This window comes from Chlorocebus sabaeus, chromosome 15 (genome assembly GCF_047675955.1).
Source record: "Chlorocebus sabaeus isolate Y175 chromosome 15, mChlSab1.0.hap1, whole genome shotgun sequence".
Lineage (NCBI taxonomy): Eukaryota > Metazoa > Chordata > Mammalia > Primates > Cercopithecidae > Chlorocebus > Chlorocebus sabaeus.
The window spans coordinates 58,654,827-58,676,889 of record NC_132918.1 but is presented as its reverse complement, the minus strand read 5'-3'; the positions used below and the strand labels follow the sequence as shown (position 1 = coordinate 58,676,889).

At 40.2% G+C, this 22,063-nt stretch overlaps 1 pseudogene; it reads left to right on the top strand.

Moving 5' to 3' along the window:
• Nucleotides 1-18,514: 18,514 nt before the first annotated feature.
• LOC103241673 (26S proteasome regulatory subunit 7 pseudogene) lies at nucleotides 18,515-19,856 on the top strand (annotated as a pseudogene).
• The last annotated feature ends 2,207 nt before the right edge of the window (nucleotides 19,857-22,063 follow it).

Genomic DNA, 22,063 nt, shown 5'->3' with positions numbered 1-22,063 from the left:
TTCTCTCAGTCCTTGAGAGAAGCATCATTTCTGGTTTTAGCAATTTCTGGAGGATGTCAGTGTCCAATCCCATTGGGCTGAGAAAGCTGGACTCCAGCAGCTTTCCTCCTCACTCCATGCTCAACCCCCATGGTGATAGGCATGGAACTTCTGGCTTTGGCATTCATTGGTATTTTCCTGTGGCCCTCAGCCATGCCTCCTTTTCATCTCTTTGCTCCCTGATATGGTCTGAATGTGCCTCCCAACATTAATGTGTTGGAAATTTAATCCCCAATGCGGTGTTGGGAGGTGGGGCCTTTGGGAAAGAATTTAGGTCGTGAGGGCTACACCTTCATAAATTAATTAATGCCACTATTTAAAAAATAAAATAAAATAAAATAAAGCCTTATGGGAGTGAATTTGCTTTCACTTGCCCTTCTGCCTTCCCCACATGCAGCAAGAAGGCCCATACCAGATGCCAGAATGGTGAGAAATAAATTTCTCATCTTTATAAATTACCCAGTCTGTGGTATTCTGTTATAGCAGCACTAATAGACTAAGACACTCTACATCACTTCAGCCTTGTTCTAATAATTACACATCGACAGAGCCCTAGTGTGTTTGCAGAATAATGCATAATCATATCTCCAACATGAATATTTGTCATGTGTTGGGCGCTGTGCTGAGTAGTTGGGATACAAAGATAAAGGAGATATAGGGCAGGTCTGTAAGAGGCTCACAGTCATCACAGAGCTTGCATCTCCTCCTCCATCAGCTGCCTGCAGGATCTGCTGCTGTCCCCTTTTGGTTTCCTACCCTCCAATCACTGATTTTCAAGGATAAACAAAGGCAAAGCTTCCACTAACTGTGAGACTTGGGAGCATTTCTTAATATTACTGAGTCTCCATTTCTTCGTGTGTAAATGGGAATGATACTGCCTGGTACATAGGTTGTGGGAAAAATAAAATACAATGTAAGATGCAGAGTTCAAAACTTAGCATATAAGAGGAATTCAGCAAATGTTACTATTCTTTCCTGCTCTAACTCCATGCTACTATCCCAAATTATTCCGTTTTATACTTTAAAATCCCCTTTTATGCCCCATTCCTCTGACTGCCTGCCCATTCAATGATTTTGGGGGAATTTCTGTGAAAAACAAAAGGGGCAGGGTAAATCATAAAGACTACAAATTTCAAGGTCAATATGTGCCATACTGGTAGTATTTTAAGAGTCATCCAACCTTACTCCCTCATTTTACAGAGGCAACTTCATCTCCTGTTTTCTTTTCCCCCCTTTCATTTATTTATCTAAACCATCCTCCTCATACACACTGTAAACCCAGCCTCTGTGTCTCCATTTTGGTCAGGCTGAAAATCACTCCTTGAATTCCCTCCAAATTCTAAGTCCTTTTCCAAAGCAGTGGTTTATTAACTGGAACATATAGGTGCATGGTGTGCAAAGGGAGGATGGCAGAAGGTGCCACAATTAAAAATATGGGAAGGAAAGAGGTGTAGTGTGAAAAACTTTTAATATTTTAATAAAATACCATACTTTAAAATTTAAGGTTATCTCTTTTAAAAAAATTGTGATCTTTTTCAAAAATGGCTACAATTCTTCATGTATCCATATGTTTTGCAATGTGACTTTGCAGCTTTTCCCACCAAGAGGTGATGTTTATTTTCTCACCCCTTGGTTTTTAATTGGTTTTGATGTTCTTCCAGTTTCAAGTCTAGGTCTCAAGGGCTTTGCACACTTCTGCTCATTATCTTAGAAACTGTTTCTGCCATATGAACAAACCTGGTCTTACCTACTGAAGGACAAGAGACTACATAGAGCAGAGCTCAGTTGTTTTAAATGAAGCCACCCTAGATTGGCCCACAACTAGCTAATACCCAAATAAGTGAGCAAACCCAACCCACAGCTGAGCATAGCTGCATAAGTGAGTCCAGCTGAGACCAGAAGAAACACCCAGTCAACTCATAGACATGTGAGCAAAAATTCATGCTTATTGCTTGCAGCCACTATCTTTGAATGGTTTTGCTATAATAGCTAACTGATAAAAATAAATAAATAAATAAATAACTTATAGAAAAATAAAACTGAAAAAATTCTTGTTAGTTGTGGTTCTCAAAGCAGCAGGTGAGGCACAAATGTCCAAATTTCTGGGGTTTAGGAAGAATGAGGTTTTGATATTCTTCATTTTCTTTCAAAAGGAACTTCAACTTTAAAAGGCTGAGAAACACTTGTTTTGAGTTATAAAGCCTCGCATGGCCTGAACGCTGTGCAAAAAGCCAGATTAAAATTGAGTGTATTCACCTTTAAACTGACATCTGACATTGGAAATAGTTAGAAAATGAAGCTAGGACTAGGGGGAGAAAAAGAAAGATTAGGATAAGCATTTATTTGCATTGCCTTTTCACCCTGCCTGCTTCTGGGAATTGCTGCTTTGGATCATGTAGTTTAAATAGGAGTTGCCAACTTTCTACCTTGCCTCCTTGGCAGTAATGATTGCTCCAGAAATTGGCATACAACCCGAGCAGACTCATAGAATCGTTTCTTGAGATTTTAAACACTAGAACCAAGCAGAGAGGTAAGGCAATTTTTCTTCTCTGTTGGTAGAAGTAGAGAGAAGTAAGTGTAGGGCAGCTATTATTTCTGGCACTCTCAAGGAAGTCCATCACACTAAGAGAAGTAGAGACAAGAGGCAGCAGCCATCTTGGGGGCATCTGAGTTTCTGGTTTCAAGTCATTCCTGGCCTTCCCATGGTTTGATGGCCTGAGCAAGAAATTTGCCTTTTCTCCTAAGCAAGTTCAACTTGCTCAAACACTTGCAACCAAAGAGAGTCTGTAGATGAAATCAATAGCAGAGAACATCTTGCAAAGCTTGCTTTCTCAATGAAACTTTGAGGGAAAAAAAATTGAACTGGAGAAGGATAAGTTACACGTGACAGACATGGAAAAGCACTAGTCAGATCTTTTAAGAGAGAGCTCGCTGCCCAGCTGGAAAGAATGTGGTTGTCTAACAGCCTCCAGCTGTGAGCAACCTCATGGTCTGCCTCCACTTTCAAAGGCACACTATTTTAAGGGCAGCCACCAACCAATGACTAAGCAAGTCACCTCATAAAAGAACTAGACATTTCCACCCAATGCAGGATGCCTATAGTGGGCAATTTTCCCTCCAAATTCTCCCATTTGGCTGGCAGATGCTTTGCCAGTTTGGGAACACACTCTAGACTCTCCTCCATACACAATCCCATTCCTTCCTTTTTTTTTTTTTTCCAAAGATGTTATTCCTTAATAAAGCTTTCTTATTTCTAAGTGTCCATTTTGGAAAATTGGTGTTTAATGGCCTTTCTCCAGCAAATTTAAAATAATTCAACCAAAACCATAAACATTTTCATAGCCATCTTGTCTAGAATAGGCAGAAAGAAAGGATCCTGTCTAGTAGCCATGAGCAGGTAGAGATGACAAATACCTCCTCTTTCCCCTTTAGCCTACATATCTTCCCATCATCACATGGGCCACGTGGCAATGGTGTAGGCAAAACAAAACCACAGATTAGGAAAGCTTTCCTGGTCCATCTGATATACCTGTGATATCTGCGGACTTGCCTCCAACTACCTGCCCTCCTCTCCTGTCATAGCCCCTTCATTTGCCTTACCTCCTGCATCATCTGCGGAGCAGGAGATTAATTAGTGAAACATCAGTTTGAACGCTGCAGACCTTGAACACTTCTCAGCCTCTTTTTTTTTTTTTTTTGGCATGCTTTCCATTATAGCTAACCTTGAAGCTTCCAAAGATGTGACAAGTAGCTGGAAATGATTCTGAACCTGATTCTTCATTTTGTTTTCTACTAGTATACTTGAAAAAACTTAGAATGAGAAGAAATTCCAGCTTGTTCACACCTTGACTTAGGTAGTTACTGGCAGGATGACTCACCTTCAATCCAATAGAATTCCTAGCAGAGCTTAATATTTCCCCAGCCTGATTCACATTGAGCACATTAACCTAATATGCAAGAATCAAACATTTTAAGCTCCACTTGTTTATCTGAAGTTTCACAGATACCTTTTCTTTAGCTTTACTCAAACTCAAAGAAAAAATTTTTTAAAAAAATTATACAATCACTGTGTAAATAGTCTCCAGAGATGAACACCAACCATTTCTGAGTCCTTTTGCCCTCCCCTCCAACCTGGGATGGCCCTGGGAGTACTTTGATCCAATACAATATGGGGAAAATGGTATCTGGGATTACTTCAGAGGTCAGGCCTTAAGAGTACTGGCAGCTTCTGCTTCCTCTCCAGGAACCCAGCTGCTCTTCTGTCTAGCCACATGGAGGAGACAGCAGCACCATTGGCAGCCATGTGAACAAGCCGGTTCAGTCATTCCAGTCCAACTGAGTCCCCCAGAGAGCTGCAACCCCTGCCAATACCACAAGGAGCAGAACTTCCCAGCTGAGTCTAATAAAGCTATGAACTCAAGAGAGATAATGTAATGGTTGTTTGGGGATGGTTTGTTACACAGCAATAGATAAGCAATAATTTTCAGATATTCCTACTCAAGAAGTAATATAAAGGTATGGAAAATGGACTCTCTTACACACTGCTGGTGGGAGTATAAGTTCATACAGTTAATTTGAAGGGGAATTTGGCAGTATTTTCTAGCATTTGAAATTTGTATGTCCTATAACTCAGAAATTCCACTTCTCAGTATCTATTCCAAAAAGTCACCCACACATGTGCCAAGGAGCAGGTACAAATATACTTAGTTCAGTTTATTTGTGGCGGGGAGGGGGAGAATATTTATCAATACGCATGGCAATACTATATGCTTGCAATTGCCTATATATCTAAGTGCATAGAAAGTCTGATGGAATTAATTATATATTTAAGATAGGATAGTCTATGCTGTGATAATGAGCAACTCTAAGGTTTCAATAGCTTACCATGATAAAAGGTTTTGCTTTTCTATCCTCACAAAACTTGTGATATGGATTGGGTGACTTACTGTAGTCTCATTTTTGAGACTTTTACATAATTTCCACTATTTGTCACCATTAGACAATACTGTACTGCACATACACATGAGAAGCTAAACATCTCTTTACACACGTGTATCACTTTTAAAGTTTTCAAACACTTTACACATTTATTTCTGTTTAAGCTACATAAAAATCCCATGTGCTGAACAAGCTAGCATATGACAGGATTACTCAACAACTGAAATAAGATATCTCCAATGTGGTTCTCCTCCAAATGGGTACTTAGAGATCTGGGTTGCCACCATCGTGCATGTATTTACACAATCCGGTATGTGCGGCCTTCAGGGTCTCTGTACCAGGGGGAGGGAGGGATGGAAGGGGGACATTGGCTTCTAAATTCCACAGCCTAGAACTAGCAATGTGTCATTGTTGCTCACAGTTCCTTGGCTAGTACTAGTCATATGGCCCAAAACTTACTGCAGTCTCATTTTTGAGACATTTACATAATTTCTATTATTTGTCACCATTACAGAAATACTGTAGTGCATGTACACACAAGAAGCTAAACATCTCTTTACACATGTGTATCACTTTGAAGTGATACACATTTATTATTTTTTTCACATTTTTCACATTCATTATTTCAGCTTAAGCTACATAAAAATCTCATGTGCTAAACAAGCTAGGTATGATTCTCCTTCATTTTACAAACAGGGAAATTGGGGCCCAAAGAATCTTGACTAAGGTTTCATGGCTCTAAAAGAGCAAAGACTTAAAATGAACTCTGTGATGTTCTGAGTTCAGTTCTCTTTTCCTTAGGGATATGCCAACAGCTTTCTACCTTATACATTATCATTCAAGATGGCCTCAGTATGTGTGAATGAAAGGAACTTAGCCAGAGAATAGATAAGGATTTTAAGGACAAGAAAGAAATTGCTGTTCCAGGAATCTGGATCAGAGTGATTTTGAAAAATGTTTGCTTCTATGTCTGTCTCCCTAACTAGAGTATGACTTTCTAAATGAGATTAGGCCACATTTGCCTCTATAATGTCATTTTCTGGCACAGGGCCTGACCCATGTTGAGCACTAGATAAATATTCATTGAAAAGATGGATGGATGGATGGATGGATGGATGGATGGATGGATGGATGGATGGGTGGATGGGTGGGTGGGTGGATGGATGGATGGACAGATGGATGGATGGACGGACAGATGGGTGGATGGATGGACGGATGGATGGATGGGTGGACGGATGGATGGGTGGATGGATGGGTGGATGGATGGATGGATGGATGGGTGGATGGATGGATGAGTGGATGGATGGGTGGATAGATGGATAGATGGGTATGCTTTCTATATTCTCTATCATAAAGTCATAGCATTTTAGACCTTGAATAAATTTAGAACCTTGCTACTCAAATGTGGTCCTTGAAGCAGAAGTATCAACATCACTGGGAACTTGTTAGAAATGAAGAATCTCAGACCCCACTCCAGACCTACTAAGTCAGAATCTCCATTTTAACAAAATCTGAAGATGAATCATAAGCATTTTAAAGTTTAAGTAAACTCACATGCACTGGTCTTGAATTAACTCTTCTTATTGTATATATAGGAAAGTTCCGTAGATCATTGACAATCTCCAAGATGCCTCAAGCATTGGGTGGAAGCCAAGCTGGAAGCAGTTTCACTCCTCTGCCCTCATTAATCTCGTGCTTCCTTACATCGTAGCCTGTTTTCAACATAGAAGAAATGCACAATAAGTGGAGTTTGCTTGAGTTCAATGCATTTAGTGTCTGTGCAGGGCGGGTTGGGGAGGTAGTCTTTAATGATAAAATTAACACATCATACTTGTAACACAGGAGAGTTAGTGGCAAACAGGAAGTAACCCCTCAGTGTTACAGGTGAATCTTTCTTTTCTCACCTGTGAAGAATTCCCTTTGATCCTCTGAGACATCCTTACCAAGGATGGTCATGGTTCTCATCTTTACCACCATTACATTCAGGGCAGAGCATGCCAAAACAGTTCAGGAGTATACAGGAGGAAAAAAAAAACACTAACACTGACTCAGATATTTTCACAAAGATGACCTCCATTAATCCCTATACTACCCAATGAAGCAGGTATAACATGCATTTCACAGAAAGAGGAAACTAAACTCAAAGAAGGTGAGCAACTTGTCCTAGTCACTCTGTAAATGCAGAATCTTCTGTCACAAAGTCTAAGATGATCTGATATCAACGCTCCTAGATGGACTCAGGTGAAAAATATTCAGTGTAAACAATAATATCCATTTCACCAGATTAGGATGATGCAATGAGGGCAGAGGTCCACTGGGCCGCTTTGAAAAAACTGGCAGAACTGCTCAATTCTTAGTCTCCTGGCCACACTCCAGTCAAACTCAGACACAGGGCCCTGAAAGATTGCTCTAAACTCTTCAGACTGCAGATAGCTCTTCCTCTGCTGTGGAGATATGGCTGCTCTCCATAACATCAACACAGATGATTATACATAACAAGCATCACCACTTGCCCAGCATTATCAGCACATGTGGGGAAGTTGCCAGGAAGCCAGGAGCCTCGAAACTGCATCTAAATCTGGCAAAATTTTTCAAACATTGGATCCCCCAACTTTCTGTTCCTTGATACACAAAGCTGGAAGATGATTTCAAGTGAGAACACATTGAAATCAAGGAACTTTAGGCCTCCAAGTAGAAGTGTCTCATGATTTGACAAGAAACATGATTTGAAAAGCAACCCCTGTTCAAATCAGAGGCTAAAAGTAATAGATTTTCAAAAGTTTCTAAAATCAGGGAACTGAGGACCAAAGATATACAAGGTCCCAACCAAGGCTATGTGGCTGGCAAGATGGCAGGAAAGCATTAGAACCTTGGTCCAATTCATACTTTTCCCATTTTGTGAGATGATCTTTACCATGTTTATACCCACTTAATAGCCCTCTCCTCTTTTCTTTCAATGTTATTGCCCTTAGTGATCTCTTCTAGTACCATGGCTATGAAAATACTTAAATGCTACAAACTTCAAATTCATATTTCTGATTCTGATACCCCTCCAATCATCAAAAGTATGTACAGATAACTTGACCTCTTCACCTGGATGTCTAACAAGCATCTCAAACTTAATTTGCCCAAAACAGAACTCCATCCACCTCCCCTAACCAAACTTGTTCTACCCTTAGTCCTCTTTACTTAGATAAATAAACCGCCCTCCACTTGGTTGCTCAATTCAAACATCTAAGAGTCATGTTTAATCCTCTTTTTCCTTCACTCCTCACATCCAATCTATTAGCATGCCTCATTGGCCATAACTCTGAAAGATGTCCCCAGTCAACCCACTTCCATCGTCACCACTGCTCTCATCCCCTCTCACTTGGAGTTCTCCTAATCAGCCTCCTTGCTTCCCCTCCTGCTCACCTCCCACCCACTTCCTAACACTCAGAATGGTCTTTGAAAGCATGCATCATCAGGTCATGTCACTACCCACTTCAAATCCTCCAAAGGCTTCCTGCTGTGCTTAGAATCAATCCAAATGCTGAATCGTGGCCTTTAAGGCCCCATTGATCCAGTTCTTGACTACTTGGTTGACATCACTGCCTATCACTCTTCCTCTCACTGTCTCCACTTCAAACAAATAGATATCTTTTCTGCACCTTGAACACACCAACCTAATTCCAGACCAGGTCTTTGCTCTTGCTGTTCTCTTAGCTCCGATGACCTTTCTCCAGATCTCTTTATGTACATTCCCTCCACTCAGATATACCTTTGCACATGCAGAACCCTCAGGAAGTCCTCTCTGACCATACACTCTTAAGTTCTCCTCCATCTCCTGCTCATTCTCTAGCACATCATTCTGCTTTGTTCACTTTATAGCAGTTAGCAGTATATTTGTTCACTTGTTTATTGTCTCTCTCTCCAGCACCATATCTTCTCCCCGAAATGCTGGCTCATTTAGGTCATGGATGTCTCTCCATTATTGAGAAAAGAGGTTCACAAACTCTTTCTATAAAGGGCTTTGCAGGTCATACAGTCTCTGCTGCAACTACTCGCTTCTGCCATTGTAGCATGAAAGCAGCCAAATGATATGTAAGCATATGAGCATGACTGTGTTCCCATAAAACTTGAATGAGCTAGATTCGGCCCACGGGCCATCGTTTTCCAGCCTCTTATCTACAAAAGTATTTGTCATGTAAATATTTTTGTCAAAAAAGTATTTACTACCCAATGAAGCAGGTATTACATGCATTTCACAGAAAGAGGAAACTAAACTCAAAGAAGGTGAGCAACTTATCCCAGTCACTCTGTAAATGCAGAATCTTCTTTCACAAAGTCTAAGATGATCTGATATCAAAGATATCAAAGATCTAAGATGATCTGATATCTTCTGTCACAAAGTCTAAGATGATCTGATATATTTTAGTAAGTATGTATCAAATGCATAAATGAATGAAAGATCTAAAAAACACTCTGGGAGAAAACACTAAAAATAGGAAAATAAACACTCAGTAGGACAGTTCTTGTATACATCTGGCAATAGCTTATAATTAACAGAGGCTCATTGTCTCTTATGTACTTACCACTATAACTTAATATTTCTATTCCTCTGAGACTTACCAAAAAACTGAGAGTATGTTTTGTAATAAGATCGGATTGTTCAGTTGGACCCAAAGGTCTTGGGAGATCCTTATGAACCAACCCTACTGAAGGACCCCTTCTCTGTTTAGACCAGACAAGGCCTGAATGTAGAAAGAATAGTGTGTCCCATTAGTCAGCTGATGATAATAATGACCCATGGTTTCTAAAAGATTTTTAGGGAATTACCCACCAATGTTTTCATCTGATTCTGCTACCCCTCCCCCCGCCACGAACTGTATTCTTAACCCTTTTCCACATCAATGTCCCTCATACAAATTTTATAAAGGATAAAAATTATTATTAAACACTATAATTTATCATGGGACTGCACCTGCCCAAGACAAGCTTACTCAACAACTGAAAAAAGATACACACACAACTGGAGACTTGAATTTGAGGTAAAGCACTTTCTGGTTTTAAAATGGGATTTCCAAAGTCCTGGATAGGGAGGAGGCTAAGATTTACCCCCGGGAGGGTACTACCCATCTTTGCCCTTTTAAGAATAACAAAGTGTACAGGCTCTTGAGATCACCCTCAGTCATAGTCCAGGATAACAAAGAGATGAGTTACTGCTGCCCGAAGAATGATTTTAGTCTCTTCAGCTCCACTGAAAGAATTCAGAATTCATTCTCTGTAGAAACAATGGTGTACTTGGTGCCTAGATTTTATTAAAATAGTGCTGAGATGCTGAACTTTGGGACATCAAATGTTGAGAAGGCATTTCTGGGCATTTCACCAACACTCCCAAGAAAACTCATTTCAAGAAGAGGGCGACTTTGAGGAATAAGCAAATGACCTCCAAATAAAAACCCTTAGGGCACAATGTGTTCAGAGAGGGGAGGAGGACACATTCAGATCCTCTAAGTGAGAAAGAAAGCAAAATGGGAATAAAGTGAGAAGAATCATTCCCTAATCATTTGGTGGTTGGTTTTTTGTTTTTGTTTTTCTGTCCCCTCTGAGCCATGGAAGATACTAGAGTTAACAAAACTTTTATAAACTAAAGAAAGCAACTTTATAATCTAAAAGAAAGCAACTTTCCCTCATGTCTTTTGAATTCTTATTCCTGAAAGAATGGATAATGAATCAGGAGATGAGCAAAAATGTGTCTTTTTCAAAGCTCCAGTCTTCCAAAAGTCTCTAAACTCAAATGAAACCTTTTTAAAGTAGTTTTGTAAAAGCTCAAGGTGTGCCTTTTCCAGAAAGCTGCTGATGAGCACCATCTACTGGGCATTACCCAAACTCTGTCATACATTGAGCAATGAAATTCAGGAATTGCACAATGACCTCTTGGCATATGAAAGAAAACAACTGGGAACCCAGGCAGCCTCTTGGATTCATCTGGAAATCTTGTCTTGGTCTTTGGCATAGGTACTCAGATAGAGTTAGAGATCCCATTTCCAGGGGAAAAAAAATGCAAAATGGACCCCTCAGGAAACAAGGTCCCCAGAACATCTGTGTAAGAGGCTTAGGGCAGGAATCTAATTGGGGAGGGTATGCTGTCCAAGCCTCCCTCCCTCCTCCTTTCCTCGCCTTCAGGTAGATGGAAAGAAAGGTTCAGTCATCTGAGAGAATATCAGATTGTCCTTGAAAACTTTTCTTCTCCATTGACAAAGAAAAGGCATGAATGAATATTCAGTCTGATTAGATCTTCCACTTGACAATGACTGTCATTACCTGGCTAACAAAATAATATACATTCTAGATGTGAAAACACAATGGCTGATGTTTCAAATCCTTAATACATTATAATTTGGTTGAATTGAGTGGCTAACAATGCCACAATCCTATGAGGTAAACAAAACGTTCATCTCTGGATTTCCTCACCTCAGAGCTAAGCATCTCCTGCCCATACAGTACTGAAGATTTTGCACTATCACTTCTGTTTTTCTCATAAATTCTTTATGAGGCTATTAGTCTCTAGGGTGCTCTTCTGAAATCAGAAGGAAATTTGGCTCACACACACACACAAAAGTTGCCATATAAAGGCAACTGCAAAATACAGTGGGAGGTTGGTGGAGGATGGAGTTTCACAGAGAATGGGACAGCAACATGATGGAAAGAATATGAACTTGAATTTCAGTTCTACCACTTACTAGAAAGATGCCTTTGAACAAGTCTCCATTTCTGAATTGTCATTTGTAGCTCTGTAAAATGGGATCACATTATCTCCAAAGTTGTTATAATTAAAATGAGATCTTCTTTTCTAAGTCACCTGACATATATTAAGTGTGAAATCATTTTTCTTTCTCATTTTCTTTTTTATAAGGCTCTTGTAAATAGTAGATGTAAGAGTTCTTCCCAGGATGGCTTATCAGAATTCAGAGGGTTACCATTGCTGTTCATTCCAGGAAGGTCTGCAGTGTATTACTGCAGAGTCCGCTCGTGAAGTATGTACGAACTCTCTCCAAACTGGTGTTTTTACCCAAGAAACAAACCACTTCACTGTAGGTGCCTGTGAATCAAAAGGGAAGGTTTCCATGGTACTTTTGCATGTGCTAAATCTATACATCTGCATTTTTCAAGGGAAATTGCTGAAAAGATATTAAGAGAAAAACTTCCCTATACAGATATGTCAGAAATCCCCAAATGCCACCCTAACAAAATCGATATTTTTATGAAATTGACAAAAGTTTAAGAAGAGAGTTTTGTTTCTCCCACAGCTTTCCTTTCCTTGATTCATGAATTGCAACATCAAAGAACTTCAACCAGCAAATACACAAAACTGTTGTTGTCACATTGATTGGTGGATGGTTAGATAAAGCAAATAATCTTGGCTTTTAGTATCAACATGTTGAAATTTCAATAGCAGTGAAACATTGTCCACTGTTCATTCACTTATTGATTCATAAAATACTTATTGAATGCCTAACTTGGGCCAGGCAGCGTTCCAGGTCCTGGGAATAAAACAATGAATACACAGGCAAATCATTCCTGCATTAATGGAGTTTAACAGTCTAGTGAGGAAAGAGATAATAAACATGTAAACAAAAAAAGATATAATTTCATGGAATAAATACTATGAGAAAATATAACAAGATAATCCAGTTTCCTGGAAGTCAGCACTCAGACATTCTGAGACAATATTGCTTGAGCAGAAATCTGAAGGACAAAATAGAGCCATGAAAAAATTAGAAGACAGGGCGGTCAGACAATTGGAAGAGCAAATGCCAAGGCCATCAGGCAGAAGCCAGGTAAGCATATTTAGGGGCAAAAAGAAAGCTACTATACTTGGGCAATAAGGTCAGAGAGGTTGTGGGCTGTGCTTCTCAAACCTGATTGTGAATAAAAATCACCTGGAGATCTTGTTAAAACACAGAATCTAATGGGGGTGGGACGCTGAGACTCTACATTTCTAAAAAGCTACCAGCTGATGCTGACACTGCTAGTTCATAGAGCTCACTTTGAGTATCAAGGACATAGGGCTCTGCACCCCCTGGGAAAATGAATTTCCTGCTAGTTGCAATAGAAGGCCACACTTATCTGATGCCTTTACACCGAGAAAGCCCTTCTCAGTTACACAAAGGTCTCATTACCCTTTGGCATTTCCACATACCCACGACAAAACTAAGTACTTGGTAAATGCACCATAAATGCCTGCATTCAATGATAAAGCTAATGATCCAGACCCTGATTTGTAGTTTGCCTAGTATTAGAAAGAGTAACAAAAATAATGCTGTAATGGGGTGAAGCAAGAAATGGCGAGTGAATGGAAAGGCTTTAGATGGGCTTTGAATCATATTTCTGGGTTCAAATTTTACATTACCATCTACAAGATTTTGGTCAAATTGCTCAACTTCTCTGAGCCTTGATTTTCTCATTTAAAAATAGAAATTATATCCACTGCATCAGGGAGATGTGAAAATCATATGCAATAGTAAAGTGGAAGTTTCTTGCAATAGTAGATGCTCAATAAATGTTTATTCTCTTTTTCTCTTCTTCCCAAGGTCTACCTGACTGTCAACACCATGACATTTGTATCAAATAGCGTCATGAATCTGTGAATTTTGTAGAGCACAACTGATTTCCAAATCAGGAATTCAGGGCCCACATCCATGCGAAGCAACTGATTGTTCCTATAACACTTGCTTATTGTTGCTTTAAAGAAAACCTAGATTCTGGCCGTTGTTCTAAACTAACTTGCTGGACAATCTGTGGTAAGTCCCTTGTCCATCTATGGGCCTTAGTTCATCTGTTAAATGAAAGAGTTGGAGTAGATGGTCCTGCCCAACCTTCACATCTTCTGACTGTGATTACCTTGGTGAGAGTTCTGACAGCGGACTTGTCTTCCAGAAAACATAGCAGGAGCCTTGTAGCTGAGATATTTGGGTGAAAGATTCAAATTCATGAAGAAGACAGGATGAAACCCTTGCATATCAACCTTGGCCAACAAATATCCTCATTCCCTTCTCTCCAATCGCATTATTCCAGGAACTAGAGTGCCAGAAATATTATCTCATTCTCACTGGATCTTTAATATTTTTAAAAGCAACTGACATCACAGGAAAAACTCAAGAATAAGACTTAATGGAATCAAATGTGCACTTCTCTGTTATTTTACTTTGTCACATAATAATGTTATAACCCTTTATTTTGAAAAATATCTCTGAGATGAAAACAAGTCTATAAAAGTGCTAGTATAGTAAAAACTTGAAAAATTTTAAGCAGGATGTTCATGGCTTTATATCTGTTCTGGTCTTCAACCACGTACTCCTCCAAGCCTCCCTCACCCCAGTTTGGGGTTTTAAAGTTTTTATTCGTTTGCCTGCTTGGTTTCTATTATTGTTTTTACAATTAAACAAAATAAAAATTAAAACAAGCCCAACAGCAAATATCTTCAGATGCTAGAGGATTACAACTCCTGAGAGGCTTAGGTTGAAAAATGAACTAATGCATCTTGTCTAAAGGTATATATTTGAGATAAATGGTTTTCCAATGAATACTTAGAAATAAGCAGAGAGTATTTCTTAAAAGGTCAGGTGCTTCACCTCAACAGAATGTTTTTCCACCTCTTTCAGAGGAGACCACTTACTTTCAGATATATCAACAAAAGTTCTCCTTCCCTTAGACCTAGCCAAACTGAAGAATCTCTTTATAGCTTTGTTTACTCTCTGCCTTTTAGAGTTTTGCTGTTCACCTTCTTTATCCTGATGCTTTGAAGGCTTGAAGTATTGAATAAATGGAGCAAAGATCTAAGAACCAAGTAATGGAGACACACAGTTCAGTTTCAGAGAGCTCACGGCAGCCACAGAACACACGATGATTTAGAGATTAAATTACATGTACCAAAGGTAGACACTAAGTCCTCCAAATTATATGTGTTTCCCAGATCCATGGGTCTACAGAGCTGGCAAAGGAGCAGGTGCTGCTTACCCAAAACATTGGCTCCTTTAGCATCATCTGTGCTCTTTCCCGGCCAAGGGCACCTATAATTACCTCCCATAAGCTGAACCCTCAACCCTGCCTTGCTCCACACGTACTGACTGCTGAAAATTGTATTGGCAATTAATTTGTCAGGAAAATGCTAGGGGATGTGAACACTGGTAATTTTATACCATAGATATTCAAATTAAACCTCGAGCCTGTGCATTTTCGGTGTCAAATTGTAGCATAGTTGCAGAAAATGAGAGAAACAAAACTTCCTCCTGCTATCTCCTGACTAGAGGCGAAAAAGAATGTTCCATGTGGATGTGATAACCTTGGCTCCATTTCTAGGCTTCACTTGGGAACATTAACAACAAAACACACTAATTATGAGTGATACCTTTTGTACTCCACTTTGAGTGAAAGGAGATGGGGTGGGTGATTCTGTATCATTCCTCAAGTGACAAAAATCATTTTAATGACCAGTAGTTTCAGATACCAAGAACTTGCAGAAGCCCACTCCAATTCTGCACCTGATTTTCCTAAGGTTACTGTAGTTTATAGACCCTTGGTCAATCGACAGCCATGAAAATAACATAGGACAAAAGACCACCGACATAACACCAAACAGAAAGTTCCCAAACTATCTCATGTACACAAGGAAAGCCTCTGGAACATTGGAGGTGAATCAAAGTGAAGAACCTAAAGCTTCAGATTCTCCTGGGACTATTGTTTTAAAAATTCATTTTGTTAACTATTTTGAAAGAAGAAAACTAACATTGATAGCCTACTTCAGGTGAAAAATTATGCATACATTACATAATTTAATCTTCATATCACACTCATTAGGACCCAGGTGCAGTGGGTCATGCCTATAATCAAAATGATTTGGCAGGCTGAGGCTAGAGGACAACTTGAGGCCAGGAGTTTGAGACCAGCCTGGGCAACATGGCAAGATCCTCATCTGTAAAAAAAAAAAAATATATATATATATATATATATATATATATATATATATATGAACTTAGCTGGGCATGGTGGTACATGCCTGTACTCCCAGTAACTCAGCAGACTGAGATGGGAGGATTGCTTGAGCGCAGAAGTTGGAGATAGAAGTAAGCTATGATCAGGCCCTTGCCCTCGAGCCTAGTGACAGAGTAAGATCATATATATATATACACACACACACACACACATATATACACACACATATATACATATATATACACACACACACATATTATATGAAGATGCCTGCTAGCTGCTCCCACAGAGAAGAAACAAACGTGAGTAAACACTGGCTCTTCAAGTGGATATTCTAAGAGATCACATTGCGATTCACCAAAGAAGCATGGGACCCACAGAGAACAAAGAACAACAAAGTGAATGATGAGAGCCGCTGGGGATCCACACTGTCCCCGCAAGCCCTTTGCAATCCTGGGCACAGGAGAACTCCCCTGACCCATCCAGGCCTCCAGACCAACATTAAGAACCATCTGGAGTCCATGCAGAGACATCTCTGAAGCCCACATGGAGCCCCACAAGCACTGGATTCTGGAGCAGTCTGACACCAGCTGTCAATGTGCTGCCAACAAGGGAAGATAGGCAAGACAGGCTCTTTTGCAAGCCCGTAGGACAGCTGCTACAGCCACAGTACTGAGGAGCAGACCAACTGCAGACCCCACCTCTGCTGCTCCTCACCAGGCAGGGACCACCAGCTGAGGCTCCCAGCACAGTGGCCCCTGCCTGAATACTGCAGAAAGTTGCAGCTTTGGGGTCCTGTGGGATGGAATTCCAAGAAATATAACTGAAAAACCCTCTGTCCCCGCCCCTGTTGCCCTCAGGTTGAGGTGGAAACAAAGAGACTGAATGATTTCACACATCTCCAACAAGGATACCACTGCCCAGATATGAAGAACTGGGCAGACTGCACACCCTACAACTCCCTGCCTCTGCTTGCCACCTTCTGGTACCCAGTACAAGCACCCTGCCTCCACACGAGCATTTCAGCCGCAGCCCAGAGTCCTGAAATCCCTACCCCCACAGGCCTATGCTCTCCCCTCGGGTTCTTACCACCCAAGCATTCTGCCTGCCCCTGCCTGAGAGCTCATCCAGTGACCCAGGGACCAGGCTGCCCCTCTCCATCGCAGTCAGCACCAGGACCCTGGGCTAGCCTGATCTGGCTCCAGACCCTTCAGGACTCATACATACTGTTCAGCAGACCATCTAGGGACCTGGAAACTGAGGAGCTACCTACCTTATTCAAATTCTGCTGGCACCTAACCACTTCTCACACAAGCCCAAAGGCGTAGCCCCGCCTTTACACAAAGCAGCAGTGCTGTCACTTCAGAGAACAGCCCTGCCATAAAGCTGTTTGTATCAGGCTGAGTGATGAAGTTGCCCCAAACCACTTTAATGGAAAGTCACAAAAGAGGCATTTTCTGGGGCTCTCAGCCACATTGGTCTAGACACAGACTACAGTGTGTATCTGAATGAGGAGTCATCAGCCCTGGAACAGGGTCATAATAGACCGTGTTCCTACCTATCAAAGATGAGGAGTCCATGCAAACCCCTCACCAACCACTTGCCCCGCCCCAAAGATCTCAGTGCTTTTCACCAGGAGCTCCTCCCAGCCACCGTTGACAGGGCTGGTGCCTGCACTCACCATAGGGGTATTCGTGGGCAAGTCAAAGGCTCCAACTCTGCCTAGCTGTGTCTCTCCACCTCCACAGAACAAGAAGCACAGGGCACCAAGCACTCTACTGTCCAGTTCATCACCTAAAACAACAGAGAGCACCTCACTGTAAACAAAGACCATGTACATACCCATCTGTTTGTGCAGCAACTGGCTCATACCTGTCAGCACCATCTACTGGTCTGTAAGTTGAATCACACAGCCCAATATAAAACCTGCCCACAAAAGTGCATAGGGTTATAGAAGCAAAGCCAAAAGACGTTACCCAACATACTCTACAGTCACATCCTCTAGGGAAGGAGAGAAATGGAAAAATATAGAGAGAAAGAAAAAAATTCTACCAGCATGAAAATAAATACAAGAATTAGTAGCACCAGACTCTCCAGATGAGAAGGAACCAGTGTAAGAATTCTGGCACCATGAAAAATCTGAACATTGTGAAACCACCAGAGGATCACATTAGCTGTTCAGCAATGATCCTTGACCAAAATGGAAATTCAGAAATAATAAACAATTCAAACCATGGAGCAAGGATGCTCAACAAGAGCCAAGACTAAGTTGAAAATCAACACAAAGAAACTTCTAAAGAAATCCAGGAAATGAAGAAAGAGATAAACATCTTAAAAAGAAATCAATCAGAGCTTCTGGAACCACTTAAGGAATTTTAAAATACAACTGAAAGCTTTATCAATAGACTAGGTCAAGCAGAAGAAACACTGTCAGAGCTTGAAGACTTCTTTTGAACTAATCCAGTCACACAAAAATAAAGAAAAAACAATTAAAAAGAGCAGTCTTCAGACACCACCAGAAGCAAGGAAGGTGCTGTGTAATCAGTAAGGAGCAGAGGCATTTGGAACTGCTAAAATGCCAGATCACCTTGGTGAGAATCAGCGGAAGACCAAAGAAGATGAGAAGGATGACAAGCCCATCCAAGTTCTGGATGAGGCGGATATTGCCTTGCTGAAAACTTATGGTCAGAGCACTTACTCTAGGCAGATCAAGCAAAGTTGAAGATGGCATTCAGCAACTTCTCAAGAAAATTAATGAGTTCCCTGGTGTTAAAGAATTTGACACTGACCTGGCCCCACCAGCACTCTGGAATTTGGCTGCAGATAAGCAGACACTCCAGAGTAAACAGCCTTTACAGGTTGCCAGGTGTACAAAGATCATCAATGCTGATTCAGAGGACCCAAAATACACTGTCAGTGTAAAGCAGTTTGCCAAGTTTGTGGTGGACTTTAGTGATCAGGTGGCACCCACTGACATTGAAGAAGGGATAAGAGTAGGTGTGGACAGAAATAAGTATCAAATTCACATTCCATTGCCTCTAGCCTCAGATTGACCCAACAGTTATCATGATGCACGTGGAGGGAAAATCTGATGTCACAGACAGTGATGTTGGTGACTGTAAGGAATAGATTGAGAAATTGCGAGAAGTAGTCGAAACCCCATCACTTCATCCAGAGAGGTTTGTGAATCTTGGCATTGAGCCTCCCAAGGGCATGCTGCTCTTTAATCCACCCAGTACATGAAGACACTCTGTGTGCAGGCAGTTGCTAATCAGACTGATGCGTGCTTCATTCGAGTTATTGGATCTGAGCTTGTACAGAAATATGTCAGTGAGGGGGCTCAAAAGGTTCATGAGCTCTTTGAAATGGCCAGACCAAAAAAAAAAAAAAAAAAAAAAAAAAAAAAAAAAGGCCTGCCTTATCTTCTTTGATGAAATTCATGCTATTGGAGGGACTCGGTTTGATGTTGATGCTGGAGGTGACAATGAAGTGCAGAGAACAATGTTGGAACTGATCAATCAGCTTGATGGTTTTGATCCTCGAGGCAATATTAAAGTGCTGATGGCCACTAACAGACCTGATAATTTGGATCCAGCACTGATGAGGTCAGGGAGATTAGATAGAAAAATTGAATTTAACTTGCCCGATCTAGAGGGTCGGACCCACATCTTTAAGATTCACGCTCATTCAATGAGTATTGAAAGATATATCAGATTTGAATTGTTAGCATGACTGTGTCCAAATGGCACTGGTGCTGAGAATGAAGCGTCTGCACAGAAGCTTGTATGTTTGCCATCAGAGCATGGTGAAAAATTGCTACTGAGAAGGATTTCTTGGAAGCTGTAAATAAGGTCATTAAGTCTTATGCCAAATTCAGTGCTACTCCTCGCTACCTGACATAACAACTGAACCTTGAAGGCTTTCAATTTAAAACTTTTAATTGGAATCCTAACCTTATATAGACTTGTTAATAACCACTTCACAAAAAAAAAAAAATGGTTTCAAAATTGAAAAAAAAGAACAGTCTTCAAGAAGTATGGGATTATGTAATGGGATTATGCACATCTATGAATTATTGGCACTCCTGAGAGAGGAGAAAACATAAACAACCTAGAAAACATATTTGAGGGAATAATTCAAGAAAATTCCCTAATCTTGCTACAGAGGTAGACATCCAGACACAAGAAATCAAGAGAGCACCTGCAAGATACTATACAAAATTAACATCACGTTTCTCAAAGAGCTTAAAACAGAGCTACCATTTGAACCATGATCTATATACCCAAAGGAATATGGATTGTTATACCAAAAAACTACACGCACTTGTATACTCATTGCCACACTATTTACAATAGCAAAATCATGGAATCAACACAGGTGTCCATCAATGGTGGATTGGATAAAGAAAATGTGGTACATATACACCATGGAATACTATGCGGCTATAAAAAAGAACAAAATCATGTTCTTGACAGCAACAGGGATGCAATTGGAAGCTATCATCCTAAGCAAATTAATGCAAGAGCAGAAAACCAAATACTGCATGTTCTCACTTATAAGTGGGAGCTTAACATTGGGTACACATGAGAGTGATAGACACTTAGGACTACCGGAAGGGGGATGGAGGTAGTGGGGGCAAGGCCTGAAAAAATACCTACTGGGTACTATGCTCACTACCTGGGTGACAAGATAAATTGTACTCCAAATCTCAGCATTACACTATATGCTCATGAAATAAACTTGCACATATACCCTCTGAATCTGAAATAAAAGTATATCTAATATATACGTGTCATCATCTTTTTACAGAAACTGAGATTTATGGATTAAGTAACTATATGACTCAGTCAGTATCCATTATTTGTATAATTCAAACTCAAGTCTTCTGGGCTTCTCCCTATTCCAAAAAAATCAAATTTCTGTCAAGAACCCCTTAGGGTAGAGAGGAGGACACACGGAATGGGTTAGCATATGAAACTCTTTCATGAGGTCTTCTAATCTACTATATGTTGATTAAATACATGATATATTTCAAACATATATACACCAAGACCTTGGAATGTTCATAAGTGCTGTTGGGACTAATGAAATCTAGATGCATGTAAGTTTTACTGAACTCATAGCATCTTGTTATTCCATATGTTTTTCCATCAGGAGATACCAAAAGTATAATATTATCACATAGGTAGATGAATATTTTTGCCATTAGGGGTCATTCTCAAGAACTATCACTGTTTGCCATACAGCTTCCTGAATCTACTCTTTAACATGTAATGCAAGCTGAGCACCACAGAATTAAATTTTTGTACCATGTGGCTCACTTATATGACAAATGAAAGCCATGATACTTGAGTTTAGGCTTAAGAGAGAAATACTTCACCTGAGCGTGGTGACCATTTTGCAAATTATAACCTAAGAAATATGAGGGATTTGATTTTAAAAATCATATTCTTAGATATCGCCTTAGACCTATTAAGTCAAACTCTCTGGAGATGGGGCCCACAGAATCATATTTTTAAAAACTCCCTAGGAAATTCTGTTACCCGTAAAGTCTGAGACTCACCAGCGAAAATGGATACCATGAATAAGTACTGACTATATAATATTGCATTTAAATAAGATTCAAAGGATTAGCATAAAAGTACATAGGATATAAGGTAGTATATCCTTGAACGTAGTGGTTCTTGTCCCTGAAGAAAAGAAACTATGAACTGCTAACATGTTATTAGCCAAGCGGGATTTTTTTTCCCTGTACTGAGATGTGAGGATGCTCTTTCAGACCAAATTTAAGACTTTTTTTATAAATTCTCTCTCTCCTACTTAATATAGCATAGCACAAACATCATTCATTAATATTGATATAGCCTCTGTCCTTATTGTTACTGTTTGTTGCATTTCATTTCATTTGTTTTCACATTCAGACATTCATTCCTTGACATACGTTGAAAATTGGATATGAGAGTTTATCCTGGTGAGTCTGTGAAGATAACTGTTGTCATGAAAAACGAATTGTCCTTAGAAGCTGATAAGAAAATGGAAACCTCAATGTGATGAACAGAAAGATTCTGAGTCCACACCTAAGCCTAGACCAAGAGAATAGAGCAGTGGA